At 35.8% G+C, this 22,541-nt stretch overlaps 1 protein-coding gene across 1 annotated transcript in view; it reads left to right on the forward strand.

Annotated features, from left to right (window-relative positions):
* Positions 1-19,665: 19,665 nt before the first annotated feature.
* LOC5567467 (transmembrane channel-like protein 7) overlaps positions 19,666-22,541 on the forward strand; it is a 100,463-nt gene continuing 97,587 nt past the window's right edge. Inside the window, exon 1 of the mRNA XM_021852786.1 lies at positions 19,666-20,941. The gene's annotated coding sequence lies outside the window, so the exon portion shown is untranslated. The remainder of the gene's footprint in view (positions 20,942-22,541) is intronic.

The raw sequence follows: 22,541 nt of genomic DNA on the forward strand, positions 1-22,541 counted from the left end.
AATTGACACTATGTCAGAAGAAACAATAATTGTTTCAAAAATAAATCTTTCTAGAATTCTAGATTCCTGCCAGATTATATGTGTTTGTGTGATATGTGGTGAGTAACATATTAGGGGCCTTCTTTAGCCGAGTGGTTACAGTCCGCGGCTACAAAGCAAAGCCATTTTGAAGGTGTCTGGGTTTGATTCCCGGTCGGTCCAGGATCTTTTCGTAATGGAAATTTCCTTGACTTCGCTGGGCATAGAGTATAATCATACCTGCCACACGATATACAAATGCGAAAATGGCAACTAAGGCAAAGAATGCTCTCAGTTAATAACTGTGGAAGTGCTCATAAGAACACTAAGCTGGGAAGCAGACTCTGTTCCAGTGGGGACGTTAATGCCAAGAAGAAGAAGAAGAAGAACATAGTAACGCACTTGCGCTAGTGTCTATGCGCGAAAAATCGTCAAAAGGTAACTCGGAAAATATTTGTATGGTGAAATGCATCTAACGAATTATTTCTTAAAACTGGGAAATATTTTACAAAAAATATTTGGTACAGTTTGTGTGAAATGATGACGACTATCATGCCTTTTACCTTACCAATCAGGCTAAGGCCTGGGTGGCCTCTGCTGTACGTATGAGACGTCTCCATTCGACTCGGTCCATGGCTGGCCGTAGCCAGCCACGCATTCTGCGAAGGGTTCGCAGATCGTCCTCAACTTGATCGACCCATCTTGCTCGCTGCGCACCATGTCGTCTTGTGCCGGTCAGATTGTTTTCAAGAACCATTTCCACCGGGTTGTTATTCGACATTCTGGTGACATGCCCGGCCCACCGCAACCTCTCAATTTTTGCGAGGTGGATGATGGTTTGTTCTCCCAGCAGCTTGTGCAATGTATGGTTGATTTACATTCTCCACGTTTTGTCTTCCATCTGCACTCCGTAACACCTTCCGTTCGAAAATACCAAGGGTGCGTTGATCCTCTGCACGTAGGGTCCATGTTTCGTGCCCATAGAGAAGTACCGGTCTAATCAACTTCTTGTGGATGATCAACTTCGTGCGATGGCGAACTTTGCTCGATCGAAGCGTTCTGCGGAGTCCAAAGTAGGCACGATTTCTAACAACGATGCGTCTTTGGATTTCTCTGCTGGTTTTCGTTGTTGGCGGTCATCAGTGAGCTCAAATACACGAATTCTTCGACAACCTCGATTTCATCACCGTCAATATGAACTCGAGATGGGGGCGTGTAGTGTCTTCTCTTGAACCCCTCGCTATCATGTACTTCGTCTTCGACATATTGATGTTCAGTCCGATTCACCTAGCTTCAGCCCTCAGTGGGATGTACGTATCCGCCATCGTCTCAAAGTTGCATGCAACAATATCAATGTCGCAGTACACATATCTAGTTGCAAATAAATAAAGAAAACTTGACATGTCCCAAAAAGCGCCTTTTCGCCCGACCTGACCCAGTGACCCACTGAATTAACTCCGTCCACACGAGCATTTCCGAGTTCCTGTGACCACTTTTAGAAACTAAATATTTTTACTAGTATACTGACAAAAATAATTGAAATCCCCCTGTCCTTTGATTCAGAAAGGGGTATGGGCGCGTTCTGCCAACTCGGTCGAGGCAGATTTCTTGTGTGAACAAGTTACAACATGGACGTTCTAAAGTGCCAGAATGAAGTGTTGTGCTTGTGGGGAGCACTTGAAGATGGGATGAAAGGTCATTACTTCGCGTTCGTGCTTTACTCTTGCTTATCTTAAAAGTTATATACAATAACCGACTCTAAGTTTAACTATCTAAATTAACAGTTGCAAATATAATAATCGCTCTGAGCTCACTAACATATCGTCGCGTTAATTTTATCATAATGATCTTTTATCTACATCCGTCGAACCATTCTGAATGGCCGTTGTGAGAATATCACCAAGAACTTCTCACATGCAATAAAGCTGAGTTGTCCTACATTGAAACATTGAGGTTTTCGCTCTTTTGGATTCATTTTTTGTTGTTCGTCATCAGTATTGTTGAGATGTCCTTAATGCCGCACATGGCGTACAGTTATCATTGCCATGGAGTTTCTCGTAAGCTGCATGGGGATTGTTACCATGGGAATCCAAAGAGCGAATTTTGTATGATTTCATTGTAGGCCAATACAGCAATAAAGCATGTAACAATCACTAACATTTCTTCTCTCTTTATCCTTGTTTTCATGTCTAACCCGCCATTACAACGAGGAAAAATCCATCGGAGAGGAAAGACATGCAGCGTATTGGCCGAGAAAAGATAAGTATCATGTTTTTGTAAATATTCTTATTACTGATTGCAAGGTGAATCAGATTAACTAAATTTTTAACTAATAACAAACTTGTTCCACAGAGCTATTTACAAAATACCATCCAAAATCCCTCCTTTCCCACATCCTTAGGCAAAACACTTCAATACCGCTATATGTATGACTGATTCATGTTCTTTTGACCTTGCATCATTCATACGTGTATTGGAAGTCAAGAGTAGAAGCAAAACTTAAATACCTTCTGGTCAAAGATGTTGCGTTGCTTACTTCCCAAACTCCAAAATTCCCTCGGTGTATTATGGACGGTGTGAGTTTTCAAACTTATGCTGGAGACTTGGCCCCTGACCCCCTTGTACATCAATAAAATAAAATAAAAGTATACTGACAAAAATAATTGAAATCCGTATTTGTATTCGTTGAGCGGTAAGAGTTTTAGTAATTTTTCATTCACTCAGGCCTTTACGGACATATTTATACCGAGCATATTTCAACTAAATAAACTCTGATTCAGCTAGTAATGTTACTTGGGCATCTTGTCTCGCTTTACTCTACTGTAAAAATATTGTAGAAAAATATGATGAATGTTGATTTTCAAATAATGACCTTCTATGATTCGGCCGTTTGTGATTTGGCATAAGCCCTTCTTATTATTATTTAAAAAAATAGATGCACGAGCTTATTGTTTTTTTTATTTGTCATAGTTACTAAAAATAACACTGCGAAACACGTTTTTGTCTCAAGCATCAAAATATTGCTATTTACTAAATTAACCTGTAGGCTACACTGCCCATACTCGCATAACAGTCCCATATTATATGGGATTTCATATATAAATGGGACTGTTATGCGAGTATGGGCAGTACAGGGCTGACATACAAAATTCAAGTTGCTCGTGTTTGAGCATAATTCAATATGGTTTAATGAAATTTTAAGGATTACTTCACTATTAGTTGTAGTATACATTCGGAGTATTGTTGACAAAGCTATTCCAGAAAATCTCTGGGTCAGGTATGTATGTATGTATGTGATTGTGCTACTTTTCCCCGAATGTCTGTTCCCCGAACGCCAGTTCCCCGACTGACCCTTTTCCCCGAATGACCCAGTTCCCCGAAAAGTGATACTGTTCGAATAGGAGCTCTAATATTTTTTAGTATCAAGATGGTGAACTAGAAAGAACGATAAGCAAACGAAAGAAGGAGCTATTTGGTCTTTCTGGACTATACACATAGTGCCAAAAATGCTGAGGACGGTAAAACTTCTAAGAACCGCCAATCAAATAAAGAAGGGAGCATATCAGATGACCAGTACGTTCACTTCCTTGAAATGTAAAAAGTTACGACAATTATGATTGCAAAAACTTTTCGGGGAGTGGGTTATTCGGGGAAACGGGATATTCGGGGAAGTGGCGTTCGGGGAAACGACATTCGGGGAACCGACATTCGGGGAAAAGTAGCACAACCATGTATGTATGTAGGTAGCCATCATCCTAGCTTGAGTCTTGCTCTGCATGCGGTTCCACTTAACAGTACAGTCAATTTTCATTATCAATCTAAATTCAACATACCATTGTATGAAGGGCCAAAATGGGGTGTGGCAGACCCGTAAGCAGAAACACTTACGCGAAACCCGCGGGAAATAAAGAATTTCCTTCCAATCATATGATCCAGAGGGATTCCACGGAGGCATGCAAGTCGATTCTGATCGACCATTTCAAAAATATCTGAAACTTTGCACAGTTTTTCAGTTCCATCTAAATCGTCATTTTCCGATATCAAATCTTCAAGTTGAGTCACGACTAACTTTTCAAAAGGGTGTATGTGAAAATGGTTCAAAAATATTCAAAAACCTGCACAGCAAAAACGGTTCGTTCGATTGTTAGACAACTAAAGAAACAAAGTTAGACAACTAAATAAAGATTCCAAAAAAAATACACACAGTAAAAAAAATTTTTTTTTGCATTAAAAAACATCATTTTTGTCACAAAAACTCAAATATCTCAAAACCCTATCGGAATACCAACGTAATTTTTTGAGGGAAAACGGTCCATTATATTAGCTATCTACCATAAAAATTTGGTGATGGTAAGCCAATAAACAAAAAAGTTATGACATTTCAAATATTTCACAAATTTGACACTTAGTGAATTTTTTTTTTCATTGTTAATTTTTTTTAGGACCGCAGTTTGTTGCTGATTTTTTTGTTAAGGGTACCACATGAGGTTAACAAGTTGTTTTCATGATATTTTATTTAATTATTCATAAGTATTATAGCATCTATTAGAAAGTTAGACGCGATCCAGTATTGTGATCTAAAGTCTTGATAGTGTCATATTTTTTATTGTACGTAACTGAAGAAAAATTCTCTCAATAGTGTTGAAACCTTTTGATAAAAGAAACCTATAAGAAATCTAATATTGAAAACAAAAGCTACAAAAAAAGTTTTCTATACAGGTATACGACTAGTTTACCTGCAAAAAGTTTACCTCGTAGAGAACAAGGCGGGTCTATACCCAGGTGATCTAGTATACGTAAAGCAGGTCGGTTTTCTCGGCGCTGGTTTTCTCCACAAAGTTAAAATCTGATTACACCTGGGTATAGACCCGCCTTGGTAGAGAATAGACTTTGTTAATCATATTTGGGAGAAAGCGAGTAACTTCAACAACATCAAAAACATGATAGGTACATACCATGAACATACTCACGAAAAAGCTAAAAATATACTACCACTATGGTTATAAAAGATTTAATTGTAAAATTTTTCTTCAGTTAAGCAAACGACACCAAACTAGTCAGTAAAAACTTAAAAGTGATTTTGTTTATTAAAATCTAACGAGCAACATGAGTAGTCGCTTTCTCAACTGTTGCAGGCCGGTTGCAGAAAAAAAAAGTGTTCGAAAGAGCTACGAAATCTCACCGAAAGCACCATAGATAAACTGAAACCGGCGGTACCATCAGCGACATCTGTTTCAACAAATCAATCAGAAGATGAGTGCATCCAGAAGGTCAACATCGAACGCTTCAACGAAGGGATAGCTGGAATAAACGTGACTCCGATTAAATGGACGAAGATGGGTTACGTCAATTATCCCGAGAAAAAATACCGTGAAATCAACGAAGCTGTACGAAGAAACCTCTTCAAATTAGGACCTGAGGATGTGGAAAATACAGACTACGATGAGGTAATTATGAATATGAAGGAAAGGTTCTCGAATCTAGCCACGACAAGGAAAGAAAAATTATTGATTTTGTCGATGCTGCCAAGCTCGTGGTGTATTCAAGACGCCATTGATGAGTTCAAAACCAATAGAAATACAGCAAAAGAGGCAAAACAATTCAAAAATAACTGTCTTGCAACCAAAAATGCTAGGTCGAGTACTTCATTAACAGATGAGACAAAAGAAAAAATAATTCAATATTTTGAAGACGATGAAGTAAGTAGAGCTATGCCTGGCCAAAAAGATTATGTATCTGTAAAAAAAGATGGAAAGCGTCAAGCTATCCAAAAACGATTAATGATGACTACTTTGAAAGAAGCGTATACACGCTTCAAGGAAATTAACAAAAATATTAAGGTAGGTTTTTCCTCATTTGCAAGCCTTCGTCCAAGGCAATGCAAGCTTCTATCCAATTCAGGAACACATAATGTTTGTGTGTGCACAACACACGAAAATATTAACCTAATCTTACATAGTTTGAAAAGAATCAATTTATCAAAGGATATTAAAATGTTAACTGGTAGTCTTTTGTGTGAAAATACAACATCAAATTGCTATCTACGATCTTGTTCGGATTGTCCAGATTCTTCATCATTGGAAAATACTTTATTCGCTGAGTTTGAAGAAAATTATATTGATCAGTTATCATTTGAGCAATGGGTGACCACGGATAGGTGTGACCTGGGAGGGAGGCACCGATACTACACACGAAATATAAGACAACGTTATTTTGAACTGAAAGATAATTCCAGCTTGCCAACAACAATCAAGGCAGGCTTCGAGAAAATCGGTAGTTTCCTTTTGTTGTGTACCTTCGATCTTTCCTGACAAACATGAAAAAAGGGCCACAGTTTTCTATGCACTAAATATTCATTTTCCTTGGAAAAAGTAGAACGCTGCGTTTTTCAATGCTTAATGTTCAATCAGATTAAATGGTGCTCACGTGACATTACTTGCGTTATGTGCATGAATTGATTTTCATTCGATTTTTATCACTTTTGAAGAAATACGAAAATGTGTGTTAATCAGTTACGCGCTTTTTTCATGTTAGTCCAATGTTTGAGATCTGGGCTCACAGTGACAGTTCGTGACAGCGGAATCTCGGCTCACTATGACGTACAGAAATTTTGTATTGGTTTCTCCCTCCCAGGGTGTGACCTAGAAACTATTGTAAAACCTGTAGATGAGTTTGTGTCATTTTTTTGCTTGAAATTAGAAAGTTTAATTCCTCACGACTTTATTAAAACAGAGCAATCCCGCTTTTTAAAAAATACGAAAAATACATTACAAGATGGTGAATTTTTAGTCATTTGTGATTTTTCTGAAAACTATAGCTTTGTATTGCAAGATGAAGTGCAGTCCTATCACTGGAACGTACAACAAGCTACAATTCATCCATTCGTTATTTATTTCAATGGAAGTACGCAAATTGAACATTTTAGTTTTATTGTAATTTCCGAAGATTTAAGACACGACTCAGTATCTGTAAATTTGTTCATTGCCAGAATGATTAACTTTTTACGCGTTGATAAGGATAAAGAAATCAGAAAGATATATTTCATGTCTGATGGAGCAGCATCGCAGTACAAAAACCGTAAGAATTTTTCGAGCCTATGTCAATTTAAATCAAAGTACGGAATTGATGCAGAATGGCATTTCTTTGCTACGTCACATGGCAAAGGTCCTTGTGATGCTATTGGAGGAACCATAAAGCGCATGGCCACAAGAGCAAGTTTAGCCAAAGAACGTGAGCATCCAATTAAAACTGCAAAAGAACTATTTGATTGGGCGAATCGCAGAAAAGAAGAAGATTTAACAAAATTATCATTTTGTTTTACTACTACTGAAGAGTACGAATTAACGGCATCAGAGCTCAGCGAGCAATATAATAACGCGAAAACGATCCAAGGAACCCAAAAATTTCACTGTTTCATTCCATTGTCAGAAAATAAAATTAAAGCAAAACTATACTCGAACTGTGCTGATAATGATGCAAAAGTGTTCGATATTGTAAAAAAATTGAATAACAATAAATAAATAAATAAGTATTAATAAAATGTTTTCATGATCTCATAACGCATACCCAAATCCAAAACTTTTAAAGTTTATATATAACATTTAGAAACTAATCGATCATACTCTAAAAAAATATCCTGATAAAAAAAAAAATATTTTCGTGTAATCTGTTAATTCATTTTAATTTATAAATATATACATATACATATAATATTTATACATATACATATAATATACATAAAACTAATGAATACATGAAAACGACTTGTTTAATTCACGCAAGGCCCTTAACAATAAAATCAGCAACAAACTGCGGTTCCCGTAATAATTTACACCGGAAAAAAAAATTTCTACTAAATGTGAAAATTGTGACATGTTTGAAATGTCATAACTTTTTTGTTTATTGGTTTACCATCACCAAATTTTTATGGTAGATAGCTAATATAATGGACCGTTTTCCCTCAAAAAATTACGTTGGTATTCCGATAGGGTTTTGAGATATTTGAGTTTTTGTGTCAAAAATTATGTTTTTAATGCAAAAAAAATTTTTTTTACTGTGTGTATTTTTTTTGGAATCTTTATTTAGTTGTCTAACTTTGTTTTTTTAGTTGTCTAACAATCGAACGAACCGTTTTTGCTGTGCAGCTTTTTGAATATTTTTGAACCATATTCACATACACCCTTTTGAAAAGTTAGTCGTGACTCAACTTGAAGATTTGATATCGGAAAATGACGATTTAGATGGAACTGGAAAACTGTGCAAAGTTTCAGCTCAATAGAGTAAAATGAATTAAAAAAATTACCAAATTTTGGTGCTGTTGCTTGGAATCACTCTCCAACGGAAAGTATAATGAAATTTGCAATACCTGTCAAGTTTTCCACGGGATGGTTTGTTATAAGAAGGGTGCGTCAAATCCATTACAACTGTTGGATAGAAGAACCCATCTACAAGGATGTTACGGTTACTTCAGCCCTTGACTCCGGCTGGCACTCCACAGAGAATCTCTGGGTCAGGTAGGGTAAAAATCACATACGGGGACAGGATCCGTCATTGATTTAGGAATTTTCAAAAGCAGTTTTTTCGTTCAAAATCAAGAAAATTTACAGGAAAATTTGTTCACTGTATTCTATTCTCCAAGCAAAACACATTGAACACATTTTCATCTATTTTTTTTATTTTTGAACAGAAAAACTGTTTTTGAAATTTCGATGATGACGATGATTACGATGACGTAGCGTTGAACCTTCAATTTCCTTTTAGAACTCATTTGTCATTTGGAAACTAAATGTTTTCATATAAAAAGTGTACAGACCAGTTATTTGTAATAAGTGACGATGCACCAAAGGATTTAGAAATGTATAATTAACCTAAAACTGCTAGGGCCTCCAGAACATTCTGAAGTTTTGGCCATTATCTACACATTATTTTAAGCGTATGATGTCTACGTTCAGGGCTTTACAGCACTCATTAAGCCTTAACAGACGTGTCCACAAATTTCGACAAGATATTGGATATTGAAAGTCATCCAAATCGTCCTGTAATTCAGGTCCTTATGATCTACAAAATCTACTACAGTGTATACTCACCCAATTCTCGTGAAACATTCCCATTTCTACCCATAAAGCTACACTGTAGTTAATATTAAGGTTTTTAGAACACACTGAAGTAGTGCGCATCAATTCCGGTATACAGCTAGACTTGATCATAAAATTCCGTTGTAGGCCAAAACAATTGTTTGTGAGCTTATTGGTTGTACTATGAAGTTTAAATTACTCTGATGATAAAATTTACAATATCTACTGAATCTAACTGTGCTGTTTCTCACTTGTTTTTTATCATTTCTTGTTATCAAGCCTCTAGAAACATCCGCAAAGCTTTAGAAATGGCATACGGATATTCAATGGTACCGTGAATTCCCACTTATTTCAACAATATCCCTTACCATCGGTGTTTATTTTTATTTTGAATTTCAGGGTCCCTACAATCGTACAGTAGTACATCAGTGGTCGATTAGAAAATTATAGTTATTTCTGATTTATTACTGGGAGAACTGAGGTAAACCAACTTAAATACCGTTTTGATTCATATTACGGACAGCTTCAAATTCCGGACACTCTCGTTTGTATGGGAAACATTTCACACGAAATGTTTCAATTTTCGCCGTCCAAAAGTTCTTATTTTCGAGGCTCGTTTTATTAGGTTTTTTCCATAAATATCATTGCAAATTTATAATGCCCAACTACCTTAGACGTCTCTTAAGTGGTTGAACGATTTCAATTGATGATTTGACTGTTCCATTAATGATTATTATGAGCTGTCCGTAATTCGAATCAAAACGTCCGGAATAAGAATCATGAAAAGGCCACATGTTTTGATTTATTTAAAATTATTCAAGTTGCGGACGCGTATTCTTTACCCACCATCCGAAAGTTAAGGGCTTCCGACGCTCGATAACGCTAAAAAATCATACAGAATGATTTATTTTGTATGGTCCAAGCTGGGTTATACTTCACTGAGGCCTTAAGTGTCCGTAATATGAATCAAAACGGTAATTGGTAACCAATTTAATTTCAAGTCCAAGGCTTGCGGCACACCAAAGTTCATGATTTAGCAAACTATGTCTAAAAAAGAATAGTTCAACCGTTTTTGGATAATTTGGCCACCCACACAACCAGAATATACATATAACGAAATCACCTTTTGCGTTATTCGATGCTTATATGCGCAAAGTTTCACGTATAAGATGTCGCGAAAAGGCCTTATACGTACAAAAGTGGAGGCGATATACGTGCATATTTTATATGATGAAAAGTAGTATGCAATGTGAGTGTGTATATTTTATCGCGAACTAATCTGTACTCTTTTTTTTTTTTTTTTTTTTTTTTTTTTTTTTTTTTTTTTTTTTTTTTTTTTTTTTTTTTTTTTAAGGCACTCCGTGCTTGTGGCCACTACTGTGCCGGAATCAGTTTATCTGTATCTTCCTTACCGATACAGTTCTATTTTTAGCTAATCTATATTTACATCTGCTTTCACTCTCTTCTGCTCTTTTGCTCTCACACCGAGCAGGTAGGAGAGAGTGCTCTGCTGTTGGTCCAATCGATTTCCATAAGCCATAGTCAATTGCTCTTGCGGTGGTTCGTTTCGCCGTGTTCCTGAGTCGTTTGAGGCTAGCTGCCTGCGAAGTGGGTCAGTTTGTCTCAGTCACCATCTGATACTGACGGAGGATGGATGTGTTCCCCTAAGCACGGTCCTCCGTGCGGCGTCTTCTGGTGGCTGGACGGGTTATTTTTTTGGAGGGGCTGGGAATTGAATCCATGACCTTCCGCTTATGAAGCGAAAGCGTTACCTCAAGGCTACGGACCCCCCTAAATCTGTACTCTTATACGACTTAATTTGTAACAACAAAATTGATTTGACAGCTCCTACGGATTGATCCTATTTACTTTGTATGTTTATGCGGGATGAAACGAAATCTTCATATGAACCCATAATTAAGCGTTTTATGCGAGGAAACTCTTCGGTCAAACGATTTCGCACCAGAGACGCATTTTGAACGCTCATGTTCTGTGAGCGTTCTCAAGTGATCCTTTGATTGCTCTCGTGTTCATGTTCAGTTTCCTGAAGACACAAACGATGACTAGATTGATCATGGAGTTGTGATCTCCAAAATTTTCGACGAACGTGCGAAAAACGTCATTCGACCTTAGAGCTGGACCATACCATCCACCAAAATTTTGATACAGGCTAGTACGATCATTTGTCATTGATATTGTATCGCAGCGTATTGATTCCACCAATCTTTTATCATGTTTGAATTTCTATACGCCCGCTACCCGGATAAAAACGTATCATTCAGTGAATGGAATAAACCATTAATGTACAATATAACGTATTGGATACAATACAGCGTATTGTAAGTGAATGTCGAAGCAATATTATTCATGTTTGGATATACAATTCAAAAACAATATAATATGTTATAACAGAACATTGTATTGTTTTTAATTGGTTTTATACCTTACAATTTTGGTCAAATTCCTATTTTCGCGTAAAACAACTGTTGCTTTTTTCTATGTAGCTTTGCTGAAAGAAATAAACAAAACAAGTTCAAAAAGCAAGAAATGTTGGGTGGAAAATATTCAAAAAGTCAAAATAAGTAGTTTTTTAAAAGTCACTTGACATTAGCTGACATGCAACCATGATACAGTTTGTTGAATTGTTTTTGTATTGTACAACAATACACGAATTGCTTATCAAGACAATACATGAACAATATATCATATTGTGTTTTCAAAATATTTGTATGAGAAAATATCTATATTTGTATTGTTACGATACTTAACCACCCATACATTATATTGCAAAAATCTCATATACCATACAGTGAACTGTTGAAAACAATATATTGTACTGTAATTGTATTGTCATTTCACAAAATACTGTATTGTATTTCCAATATATTGAATGGTACTGTTTCAATACGTTATATTGTTTTTGTATTGTATTTTTTATCCGGGTAGACAGCTAAGAAATCGGAATTTGTTTGCATCAAATAATCATCGAACTAACTATGCAAAATTCGGCCCAATGAATCGAATGATGTCTCTTTATAATCAGCATTGCACAGAAATTGATCTGACCATGTCGCGAACAAAGCTAAGACAATATTTTAATTCCTTAAGATATGATACAACATAGAATTAAGCAAACATGCAGTCTACTATTGATTGACGAAATAAATAAATAGATCAAGGACAACTTACATCTAGGATAAATGGTCCGGAATCTCACATATGAAGGATGAATAATTTCAGAACACTTAACTACCTATAAACTGTACAAGTGCACACAAACTGAGCTTGTGCCCGGTGACAGAACGCTGTTAAAAATCGGATGGCAATCACAGGGTCAGCAACCGTAGTTCAATTCAATAGTGAGATGAACGTCAATTACTATCACAGGACAAATCAACATTCGGATAGTGTTTATTATTTGGATTGCAATAAATGACGAGTAAAATCCTTGACGGGCGATAAAAAACACTACTTTCAAATCTGTAGGTATAGCATACGGTTTATTCATAAAATCAATAACATTGTGCGGATGAGATTTTAAAATTATATTGATTAAATTTAGCTCCTAAACAGGATGCACAGGTGCAACCGATGACATCGAGGGAAACTCGAGAATATGGAGCTGCGAATGACATCTCGAGACGTTCAGGCTTAGTAATACCGTCGCCGTTTTTCAAGCGCTATTCATTTTCAAAAGAGATCCTGAAACAGTGGTGATCTATTAATAGTATACTTCATACTATTGCAATAATTTCATTTAGATTTATCACAAACCTAGCCAATACGACACATTAATGTGCTAAAATCTTTAAACGCGTTTTTCTCGGTTGCATATTTTGGAACATGGGACAATTATGCGTGTAATGGCAGTACACTTTTGGAGTCATATGAAGCTTTATGGATATAATCAAAAATGTTTCACGAGTATTGGGTGAGTTTAGACTGTAGTAGATTCGGTAGATCAAAAGGACCTGAACTCCAGGACGATTTGGATGACTTCCAAAATCCAATATCTTGTCAAAATTTGTGGACACGTCTGTTAGGGCTTAATGAGTGCTGTAAAGCACTAAAAGTAGACATCACTTGCTTGAAATAATTTATGAACCTGTGTAGATTATGCTCAAACTTCAGAATGTTCTGGAGGCCGTAGCATTGTTTCAGGTTAATTATACATTTCTGAATCCCCTGGTGCATCGTAACTTATTAAAAAAAGACAATTTACACCGTCTTCAGCACATAGGCTGCACAGACTGCAGGATCACTAACATTAGGCAACGGACAACACGAAACATTCAGTAGCCCAGCGATGAATTTTTCGTTTGACGAAAAGTTTCCACCGACTGAAGCGGGAATCGAACCCACACCCCGTGGCGCCCCAAGTAACACAACATGTCTCATATAAATCACAATGACTTCAATATGACTAATGAGAATGTTCTGTTTCATAGCGAAAAAACTGGAATTCATACTTATATATGACTGGAAAAGCGCAGAAGGTGGAGCTTGTGCAACATATTTTTGTTGTCAAAATTATGTTTCATATGGGTTTAGGTAAACATAATTATGTATTATACTTTGTCCAAAAAACCATTAACGCAACAAAATAACTGAGAACATTTGGTAGTGGAAATGCATTGGAAGGTCGACAATGAAAAATGTAAAAGTGCAAACATTGACAAGCCTTCATATTTGATTGCATAACTGTTATTTAACACTAAATTAATATGCGAATCAAAAATTATGGTGAAATATGCACTTTTGCTTCGAAAAAATCAATTCGCCCTTATAAATCGTTCAATATACATTTTTCGACATCAAGCCAAGTAAATATTTCCAAAAAGGAATCATCACATTTTGCAAATTAGTTCATTATTTTGTTTTCTACTAATACACTGATTTTTTACTGAACTATTATTACTTTTTTCAAAGCTTCAGAACAAAAATCTCATCGTTATGGTAAATATTCAAAATAAAATTCAAAAATTAAAGATGGTCCCCTTAGAAACACTGCATGACAAATGTTTTGGGAAAAGACAAAAATTGCATTGCCATTCATTTGCCATTGTTTCATTCAAGGCAGTGAAAAGTTTTCAGGGACAACTAGTGTGATCATAAATTTACAGTGTGATATAAGTTTGATGAATCACTTGACTATGACAGCATGAATTGAAGTTGTAGCATGGAAGTTGCTTCTCAAATCTCACGAACCGTTGTTGATTTGTACCCGAAATAAAATAGTCTAATCAGGTTATTGCCAAAAACTATTCCGGCAAACTTTATGTTACAATTTTGTTGACGGAAAACTCCTATACCAAATGACTATGAAGTGTTTTCTAAGTAGTTATATTTTTTTCCTACAATTTTTCACAAAAACACTTAAGCCCTGCATGAACACAACTGTAAGCGAGTTAGGTAATTCCATTGAAGCTTTTTCGTACTAAACAGTGGCAAACAACCACCACACTCTATTCATTTATATAAATTGATAAATCGGTATTTAGAGCATACCTTAAAAATAATAATTTACTCAAAACATTTGCTTAAAAGTATTCAGTGAACACCAAATGGCGAATTTCTTAGCTGGCAGTGTATTATCCATGCTATCAAAAGTATTAAATGTCACTTTTGTTGCATTTGTTTTATAGACAACTAGAAAAACTTATATTTGACTGAAAATAAACATAATTTGTTTATTCAGAACATGTTTGAAAAGAATATATATTATGACATACATGTAACATGAATATGACATATTGAGACTGTTTATTTGTCGTACAACTCTAAAACAACCGAAATAAGACATATATCCAAACACATGTTTTGATAAACATAAGAAGACAAATATAAAACATAATATGGTTGAAACATAGTAAACGTAATTAGAACATTTTCAGTAAAATGGTAGATTTGTATTGCAAAACAAATTATATGCCTTAGTAGAACATCTCCATTCAAGTTCAATATTGAAAGGTTTAACAAAACAAAATAGCGACTTACGTGAGACAAGACATGTTTCAAAAACTTTCTAGCAATCATTGTAGGACAAACTGTGTATTTTTAAATTTGGATTTATGTTTTCGGTGTTACTTTGGACAATACCCCTAAACGACTGACGCCGCTAACCGCAAGGCCACGAAGCCTACAACAACTTATTACTTATTACAAATAACTTGTCTGTACATCTTTTGAATGAAAACATTTAGTTTCCAAATGACAAATGAGTTCTAAAAGGAAGTTTACAGTGGTACAATTTCATATTCGTACAGGACACTAGCGTCACATCAAGTAAGTAAAAAACTATTAACAGTCATAAAGTGTTTCCATTTACATTCATCTTTGGATTAATGGAAAAGAATTGATTTCATGTCTAAAATTCACCCAATCTCATATTCGTACACTTATCAAAATTTAAACATACAACATTCAAAACTGAATTTTAATGCTCTAGTTGATTGTTCAAGTGCTATACTGCCTATAAACGCATGTCAGTCCCATGTTTGCTGGATTTCCTATTCACATGGGACAATTATGCGTTTATGGACAGTATATTACGTTGTTTAGACGTTGTAGAGTACATTTGAACAATTAATAAGCGGACACATATGAAACTTTGGTAAAATTATTAATAATACCAGTTTTTCAATTATTTTTGCTATAAAACCCAATAATTATAGCAAAAGCGTTCATTTTTGTTGTAGGATTCAATCTAAAATATATATTCGTAAGCACTGAAAGAGTTTTGGTTAAAATATATTCAGATAACAGAAATCATAAAAAGAGTTTTATCCCCCTTGAGTTTAAAAAAATGTTATGCCATAACTTCAAAACTCTTCTGAAATGCTATTTTCAAACAATGTAAACCAAATTTTCTTTCTAAACGACAGTAAAAGGTTAATTTTAAACTTGACTGTAGAAAGAATCCTCAATGAGAACTTCGTTTTACAATAACGTACCCTATACTATTCTGTACATACCTTCATATAATTGATGTTATCTCAATATTCAATTATTTTTGAATTCATATTCAAATCATACTCAAAATAGGATCCTATTATGCGGTTAATTTATTTTATAATAAAAATACAAAATATTGTGAGTGAGCGGAGAGCATTGATATAATTTTTACTAGAATATAACCTGTTGTTTTCATCATTTCAAACAACGCATGTGTTGCGGTTACGGCAATATTTATATTCTATCAATCTCTATGATAATGTTTGGTAGTTAAATATGAAATAAAAATAATAATTGCGCAATTTTTAGATAGGAGCATTAACTTTGGATTATGTACATCCATTTAAGAGCCAATTTAAAAGAAATTGACTAAGATTTTTGGTTTTAGATTTTTTATAAATGTTATATTAACCAGGATTGTGAAATATGAGATACTCGTAAGTCCTCTCTAACTGATTATAAGTTTTTGAAACTCGTTTAGTATTCGTATTAATCATTGCTAATTAAATGAATTTGAAAAAAACTACGCTATTGTTCGATTTACTAGATTGTTTTTAGCAAAAAACATTGAAAAAGTGGTATTTTTCTTAAGTTTACTTAAGCTTCAAATATGTCCGCTTATATTTTTTCCAAATGTACTCTACTACATCTGAACAACGTAATGAAGATATTGAGCAATCATCTTGCACATAAAAAAATAGTTTTGAATGTTGTATGTTTGATTTTTGTTAGGTGTACGAATATGGGATTGGCTCAATTTTAGACACAAATTCAATACTTTTCCATTATTTCAAAGATTTTAGCTAATGAATAGAGTTTGTTATTGCCGAGCAATAGATGACACCTACAACCTTTGTAATTGATAAAGTATATCGAAGTCCGGAAATCATTTAATAGTTTTAAACCTACTTGATGTGGAAACAGTGCCCCGTACGAAAATGAGATTAAGTCACTGTATGTAAACATTTGAAAGGAAAGTGAGTTTTTTTTTAATTAAGACTAGCTAATAATTTAAGGGGCCTTCCTTAGCCGAGTGGCTACAAAGCAAAACCATGACGAAGGTGTCTGGGTTCGATTCCCAGTCGGTCCAGGATCTTTTCGTAATGGGAATTTCCTTGAATTCCCTGGGCATAAAGTATCATCGTACTTGCCATAGGATATACGAATGCGAAAATGGTAACTTTGGCAAAGAAAGCTCTCCGCCAATAACTGTGGGAATGCTCATTGAACATTAAACTGAGAAGCAGGCTCTGTTCCAGTGGGGGCGTGATGCCAAGAAGAAGAAGAAGAATACTAATTTATAGTTTATACAAATTCGGTGTTCTACAAACATTCTACATGAAAAAATGGTTAAAGGACATCAAAGTTATGGAGATTTCACCGAAAGTCATATTTTAGACCTTTAAAACTCACTAGTCGCTTGCGCCACCTCTAAGCTCTAAATAATTTGGCTCAAACTTTGAGTTTTTTCATTTTATGTGATTTAAGTTTAGAGTAATGCAAAAAGTTTTGGTTTTGAAAACTGTCGAAAAATAAACCTAAATTGTTCAAGCACTTTTTATAAAAACGATTACATTGTCTCAGACATAGAACAAACTTTTGATGAATACTAGATTGAAAATCGCTCCGTTACCAGGAAAATTAAAAACAAACAGACGCAATCTTGTCTTTGTAAATTATTTTGAACCCCCAAAAACTAGTCTAGTAAACTTTGATAATGGGTATACTGCCCATACTCGCATAACAGTCTCATTTATATATGAAATCCCATATAATATGGGACTGTTATGCGAGTATGGGCAGTATATAGACATACGGAGAGAAAATCTGGAACGAAAATCACATCGAGATAGGGAGATATCGAAATAAGGAGGATATCGAGATATGGAGAGTGAAAATGTATGCAGAATGAAGGGACCGACAAAATCATCGACATAGGGAGAGATATCGAGATGTGAAGAGTCGACTGTAACATGCAACCCAAAGTTGATAATGAAATGAAACAATAGGCATGTTATAAGTCAGAGTTTCAAGCTCAAAGAAAAATAAATAATTGATGCTCGAAAAAACTGACCATTTTGCCCCGAATGACTCTTTCAAATTTCGTCATTTCAGAATGATGATGTATGACTGTTAGAATGTTCTTTAAATTTAATCTTCCTGCATGGAGTGTTTATAAATACTAATAACTTTCAAGTGTAGTAAAAAAATGAATTTTTAGGTTATATGAGATAATTCAAAAACCAAAAATAGGGTGCTCATATCACCCCATCGGTAAAAAATCGTTCATTCATTCGCGAACTTTATAAGACAACGGAAATCTTGTGGATCTGGCACGTTCCTCTAAAAATTGTTGGAAATCATGCAAAAATCTGAAGATTTCATAATATTTTCTGCACTTTTATCTATTTATCCTTCAGGTGGCCAAATTGACCAACAACTTTGCCCTGCTTCTAAATTCTTGGGGAGACGACGTGTCATAAAACACGTAAAATTTTCTTATGTTCGGTTATTCGTTTTTCTACCGATTTGCATGATTTTATAGAAGAATCTCGCCCTTATACCTCACATTTTACAGCCCTTTTTTATGAATTGACTTACAGCAAGATGTCGGCTAGACCTTTTTTTATACGGATAGTGTCGACCAATGATCAAAATCAACACGGATTTTAAAAATAGAAGATGTTCTGGAAATTTCGAAACAAATCGCAATCAGGCATTAGGTGAAATTCAAATTCATTTCAAATTCAAGCATTCCTTAAGAGATGGATTGAAAACCTAAACCATTTGGGATTTCCAATTCGCTCCCAATACGACAATTCGTCCGGTGGGGTGTGCTGCTGTCGTCATGATGATGGTTGACGAGAGCAATGTCAAACTCATTCATGGTTTCAAAACATTCGGAACAAATTATTTATTTTCACCGCTTACTTCACTTATGTATGAAATTGAATGAGATCCAATGGTAGAGAATTCATTTATCTACCCAATGGTAGTTTTAGGGGCAGCGGAGAATGTCCCGAAGCGTGTTTTATTCAAGCGCAAAAATCGCTCAGGCGAAAGTTCCAATGAAACTAACCTCACATATCCTGGTTTTCCAACCTCAAACTAGTGCTCCTACCAGCCGGATCTCATTTTTTATGAAAGTAGTGCAATAATACAAAAAACAAACGTATGTAGAACATAGAGAATGGATATTCCTACCTTTTCCGTTTAACTGTTTCACTGTGAACCGTCCTATATCAGGAAAATAAAATATTTTTCCCCCCAGCGGCATGTGATGGATGCGTGAAAAATCAAATCTCTCATCATCTGACTAGTTGCGCTACCAAAGTACAGATGGCTAACAGTATGTTGCGTTTCGCGATTGGAGGCCTATGCCAGTTTCTAGCTGAAACATGTGTGCGCATGTTCATTTGTAGTTTACCTGTTCTTCAACGCACCTTTATCGCTAACCGGTGAGTAACATAAATCATACGGTGAGAAAACATAATGTTGACAGTGAAAAGAATTGCATAGTGAGTGTAATGTGAGCGAACCGAAGTAAAAGGGGGTGCTCTCACATCTTTTCCTGTTCATCATCGCGTTTCGCTTTGTGCTCTGCTTGTATAGAATGGTCTCACCACTCGCCCGTCTCAATTCTCGCTCAGCACTCGTGCTGACTGGTTGGTCGGTCGGTTGCTCGCTCGCTACAGTTTAGTTCGCGAATCGTCGTCGCGGGGTGGTGGCACTGGTTCACGTTTCACTGCAGCTGGATAGTGGAGGAGGGTTGTTGGGGCTCATCATCTTCATCATCCTCTTCTCTTGATTGCTGGCTGCTGCTGCTACTGGTGCGAGAGTGTACATAGGCCAACCTATGAAAAAGAAGAAGAGGGAGCTGTAAGGTGATGCAAAAGAGGTATTTTTTCGTCGGGTAAAAATAGTAAGTGATTTGTGTGGTAATGAATGAAATTTGCAAAATATTCGCATTCGTCGTCTAGAGAACTTGGCAAAGTGGCGATTTATTGTGACCGATCGAAGGCGGCCCAGAAAACAAAGCTGCCAAATAGGTTGGTTCGTTTGATTGCAGCAGAGGAGGAAGAAGAAGAATTTCTCCACGAAGTTACGACCTACTGTGTGCAATGGGTCTTCATATAAATTCAAGCAACCGTGAAAGAATAGCGGATGCATAACACCACTTTTCGGTGGAAGTCGTCAGCGTTGTTGAATAAAGCAAAAGTGTATAAGCAAAGGTGAAGAGCTTTGTGCCAATGGCTTCAGATAGAGGCCGAAGAAGAGTGAAGAAAAAATTGGCCATAGTTTGGTGGTGGTAGCCCATTTCTCGCATATTGTGTATGAGGTTTTGCCAAGCAGCAGGAAGTACAGCATACATACATGCATACACGTATAGGCGAGGAGGGAGTGTTGATTGGGCGAGATTTGCCACAATAAATCAGGTTTTGCAGCCAGCCAACCCACCTTCCTGTCCTCCAGCTATGCAAGGCAAGAGTTGCACTCATAATGCAGAATATGGTGTTCAGGGCGGGTTTCTGGAGCAAGATCAGGAATGCAAAATGAATTGATTTTTTTAATAATCGTGAAAATATATAAAACCAGTGATAAATTACAGTGGTAGGTGGCAGGCTGATAATAAAGCGGAAAATGTTGCACTAGCCGCAGGGCAGCAAAGTATAGTGATCAAACAAGAACGTGAGTGAGAAGGGTACATATAGGGGAGAAGGTGGCAGGCAGACGTGAAGCTGTAGAAGGAGCCAAGCGCAGAATAAAACATACACACAATATAGGGCGCAGTCAGTGGAAGAGATTAGTTCCGTGTGCGGGCGGGACCTGAGTGCTGAAAGCCAAAACACTCAAGGCAACGTTTGCAGCCGTACTGGATAAATGAATATTCATATGTAAGTATATTAAATGGAGGCTGGAATTTGTCCATTGTCCTTTCTAATTGTTGCTTTAATTCAATGAAACGGGGTATGTTACGCGAGACACAGCATCCGCTGTTTAGTGATTGACCATGAATCAGGAAGGTATGGGCATATCTGATGAGCAACAAATGGAACTGAGTTGTGCTGTAAAAGTACTGCATTTGATACTAGGTATTACATTGCTCTATATTTCAATATCAAGTTAATAATGAAAATTGGTTTTCATAGCTACCCGATGGTCCATACAACTCCATATACACATACCATGATCACACAGTTACGAACAGTGGCGCGGGAAGTGGGTAGGACAGGTAAAGCATGTACTACGCACAAAAACACCTGGGTAGGACAGTCAAAGGACGATTTAACTAAAACAAAAAAAAAAACAATTTCAGCAAAACGCTGGAGAAATAATTTAAACTATTTATCATCTGTTCGTTATATCAGTATCGCACTTATTCTTATAGAGAATGGAAGACACGATTAGGTTTTCCAATGTTTTCTCATGCCTAGTAAAGCGTGATATTGTTTGTGCATGACCCCCAACAAGTTCTGGCTCGTATAAAGAAAGTTGGAGAATATCTACAATGAAAATCTTGGAAACTAACTGTAAGAATTTTCACAATAAATTTCTTCAAAACTGATTTGCTGCTGAAAAAGAATCGCTGAAGAAGTTTTAAAGGAATTTCTGTAGAAATCTTAGAAAGAATCTCTGGACCAATTCCTTCAGAAATTCTTCAGAGAAATCTTTAGTTGAAATCATAGGAAATCCTTAGAAATTTCTGGAGAAATAATTGTTTGAATTTTAGAAAATGTTTTGCCCAGGAATCTAGTCCCAGGGAAATCGATGGATGAATGACTGGATAAAATCTTGAAGATATAAGCACAATCCTAGAAAAAATCTCAGAGTTTTTGGAGGAATTCCAATGATTTCTGAAATTATTTAAAGAGAAAAAATAAATTTCTGTGGTACTGCTTGGGAAAATGCAGGCTGAATTCTTGAAGTATTCTAAATGAAATTCTTATGTTTTTTTTTCCTAAACTATCCTAGAATTTCTACTAATCCTTCAACCGAATTCTCCAGTTGTTACTCTAGGAAATCTTTCAAAGATTTCTACGGAATTTCTTCCGAGGAAACCCTCAAAGGATTATTCCCGAATTCATCCACGTTTCCTCCAAGGAATTCAATTTTTTTCCAGGGATTTATCAAGCATTACATCCAAGTATTAATTCTGCAATTTTTCCAAAAATTTCTTCATAAGTTTTTCAAAAATTTCCCATGTAATCACCAAAAGTTTATTTAAGTTTTTAGTTAATACTAAAGAAATTTTCTTCGAAAGTCCAGGAGTTCTTTTAGAGATACTTATTCATTAAGGGTAACTTTAAAACTTTCACATGTTTTTCAGAGGTTACTTTAGGATGTTCTTTGAAAATATCCTACGGTAAAATATCTTGGCGTTTCCCTGGAATAATTACTGAAAAAAACCTTCAAAACATACTCTAGAAAATCACATATAATTAGTGAAGGAATTTCTGTAGAAATCTTAGAAATAATCTCCGGAGCAATTCCTTC

Source organism: Aedes aegypti, chromosome 3 (assembly GCF_002204515.2).
Source record: "Aedes aegypti strain LVP_AGWG chromosome 3, AaegL5.0 Primary Assembly, whole genome shotgun sequence".
Lineage (NCBI taxonomy): Eukaryota > Metazoa > Arthropoda > Insecta > Diptera > Culicidae > Aedes > Aedes aegypti.